Consider the following 3,691-nt stretch of genomic DNA (forward strand, 5'->3'; position numbering starts at 1 on the left):
GGTGGAGCGGGGGAGAGTGCGGAGGGTGCCCGTTGGCGGCAGTGGATCGGGGGAGGGTGCGGGGGGCCGGGTGCTCGTCGGCAGCGGTGGAGCGGGGGACGGTGCGGTGGGTCGGCGGCGGTGGAGCTAGCGGGGGAGGGTGCGGGTGGGATCGAGATTAAGATGGAGGGGGATAGCGATCGAGATGGAGGGGGGTCGAGATCGAGATGGAGGGGGAATCGAGATCGAGATGGAGGGGGATCGAGATCGAGTGTCCTCATGAATTCAAAAAGTGCCCATGAAATTTAAAAATATTCATGATATCAAAAAGTGCCCATGAAATACAATCGAGAAATGAAGACTACGATTTAAATACAATCGATCTTAGCTAGCTATCTGTTCACAATCTTCTTGCCCTTCTTTTTAGCAAATGGAGTTCTTCTGTGGAACGGACGTCCTTTAGGTAGGGTGATCCTGCTTCTTCTTGTGGTGTGTGCTGCTACTTTATCATCGTCGTCATGTTCGATCTTCGGATCGCCGTACTTGTCTAAGTCTTGCTCATTGGCTACTCCATCCATTCCGATGATCTTCCTTTTGCCTCTCCTCACGACAACACGACTGGGCTTTGACGGGTCGGTAATGAAGAAGCATTGGTCCACTTCGGAAGCCAGTACCCATGGCTCATTTTTCGCGGTGACGTTTGCGCCCGCGGTCTTGGATTTGGCTTCGGGTATAACCATGGTGGTGAAATACCGGTCTTCTTTTAGGACGCTCTTGGCCCATCTGACACGGAACATCGGGACCTTCTCTCCAGTGTAGCTCAGCTCCCAGATCTCCTCGATCCTTCCGTAGTATCTATCCTTGTCGTTACCGGTGTAGGATTACATCGTTACCCCGGAGTTCTGATAACCATCGCTCTTCATGTCCTTGTTCTCGGTGTAGAATGTGTAGCCGTTGATATCATACGCCTCATAGGTCGTCAGGTTGTGCTCGGCGCCCTGTGACAAGGCGAATATGAGTTGTTCTTCCGCGGAAGAATCCTCATGTAAAGGGTACGACAGAAGCTTCTGCTTGAACCAACGCGTGAAACATGAGTTGTGCTCTTTGATTATATCTCCGTCCGTCCTCTGTTGGCCTCGGTCATTGTACGTCTTCTCAATAAAGGTTTTGTGCTCTACCACCCAAGGACCGACCACGTCTATGTGTTGTAGCGCGACTAGGTTTGCTCTTTCAAAGTTGGCGAGTCGACCCTTGAAGTCGACATGCATTTCGCGGCGACCCTCACGGTGACCCCATCCAGCGAGCCTGCTGAGGTGCCTGTTGACGGGCAGACCAACGGGGTTCTTGATGCCTAGATAATTCGTGCAGTAGGAGATGCACTCTTCGGTCAGAAAGCCCCTGGCTATACTTCCCTCTGGACGTGACATGTTGCGAACGTATCCTTTGATGACACCATTCATCCTTTCGAATGGCATCATGCTGTGCAGGAACGTCGGCCCGAGTTGGATGATATCCTCCACGATATGGACCAGCAGATGCACCATAACGTCGAAGAATGCGGGCGGGAAGTACATCTCAAGCTCGCATAGTATCACCATGATCTCTTCCTGTAGCCTTCTGAGTTGCCTCACGCCAATCGACTTCCGAGAGATGACGTCGAAAAAGTTGCATAGGCCAAATAGCATTTCACGGACGTGTGCGTCCATGATCCCATGGATTGCAACTGGAAGTATCTACGACATCAGCACGTGACAGTCATGAGACTTCATCCCGCTGAAGTTCTGCTTCGCTGGGTCTAGGTATCTGCTTATCTTCCCCGCGTAACCGTAAGGAAGTTTTACTCCTACGAGGCAGGTGAAAAACTGCTCGATCTCCTCCTGACTTAGAGTGAAGCACGCGGGATGGTAGTCATTTCCGGTCTTCTTGGCCTTTTTGCCTTTTCGGCGAATTTCTGTGTCCTGCTTCGCCTCATCACCTCATCATCATCATCATCATCATCATCATCATTAGCATGAAGCTCCTGCCTGATGCCCATTGATTTCAAGTCTGCCCTTGCTTTCGGCCCATCTTTGGTCCTCTCTGGCATGTTGAGCAGGGTACCAAGCAGACTCTCGCACACGTTCTTCGTGATATGCATGGCATCAAGGCTGTGAGGCACACGGTGGATCTTCCAGTACGGCAAGTCCCAGAAAACAGACCTCGTTTTCCATACATTCAGTAGCGGCTCTGGCGCCTTTCGCTTCTTTCCCGGCTCTTGGAGGCTTTGCTACCTTAGGGTCCGCGAAATATTGCTGTAGACGAGGAGTGATCGGAAAGTACCACACCGATTTTCGAGGAGCTTTCTTCCTCTTCTTGTATCGAGTGACGCCGCACACTGGACATATGGTAGACTCCGTGTGCTCGTCCCGATAAATGATGCAATTGTTCATGCACACATGGTATTTCACGTGGGGTAAATCCAGAGGACACATGATTTTCTTCGCCTCCTCGAAACTGGTCGGGCACTTGTTCCCCTTGGGAAGACGTTCGTGCCAGAATGACATGTTCTTGTCGAAGCATGCGTCGGTCATTTTGTGTTTTACCTTTATCTCCAGAGCCATGAGCGTTACTTTCAGGCGGGTATCCTCGGGCTTGCATCCTTCATACAATGGAGTAACCGCGTCTATCTCCAGTTGATCCAGCTTGGCTTTCTCTCGGACCCAGCCTCCATCGTCGTCTGCTCCGGCATCTTCATCTTCATGATCATGCCCTTCGTCTTGATCTTCCTCATCATCATGTACGGCATCTTCTACATGATGAATGTGTACAGCATCACCGTCGTGATCATGTCCTAGAGATTCTTCGTCTTCTCGCCCGCCCTCGCCGCGGTGGTTGTCTTGTTGCCCTTCCTTATTTCTTGCCTGGCCCCCATGGACGACTTCATAGTCATCTTCATCACCTTGCCACCGATAGCCATCCATGAAACCACGCAAGAGCAGGTGGTCCCGCACCTGCCCGGAATCTGGGTCCGCAATAAGGCTCTTCAGCTTGCATCTTCGACACGGACATCTTATCTCCGTCTCGTTCTTTTGAAGCATCTCGGTCTTCGCGGAGCTCAAAAACCTATTCACGATGCCTTCGGTCATCGTGCGGACCATGGTCGCCTGCGGGGTAGAGCAAAACGATATTTTAGAACCAAGAAAAATTTTGGCATGACCTTCCCTAAAAATAGGACCAAAAAGAATGCATAGTGCCAAAATTCTCGCCGAAACGGAAATGAATCAACATTCCGGCAAAATATTGGCAACTATCGCATTTCAAATACCGGTACCTGCAAACACAAACATATATGCAACACCACAAACATATGCAACACCACAAACATACATAGATCTAACTAGGCCACAAAAAGTGCATGTGCACGTTGTTGGAGCGAGTTAGGTAAAAAAAAGTAGATCCACAACATGAAGATAGCTTTTCCCTTACTTACCTATCAAAAAAAGGTAAGTTCACCACTTAATTTTGATGAATATATGGTGCAAATGAGGTGAGGAGGAGGAGGCAGCCGGCAAGCTTGGAGAAGAAGGTGGAGGGAATGAAGTGGGGAAAGTGAGTGGGTAGGTTTGGCTATCCAAAATGTCTTGTTAGGGTCCCAGGTTACTAATGGCGCACCACCTGCAAATGCGCCATTAGTAATGGCCCACCTGCAGGTGGTGCGCCATTAATAGTTTTG

Source organism: Triticum aestivum, chromosome 1B (assembly GCF_018294505.1).
Source record: "Triticum aestivum cultivar Chinese Spring chromosome 1B, IWGSC CS RefSeq v2.1, whole genome shotgun sequence".
Lineage (NCBI taxonomy): Eukaryota > Viridiplantae > Streptophyta > Magnoliopsida > Poales > Poaceae > Triticum > Triticum aestivum.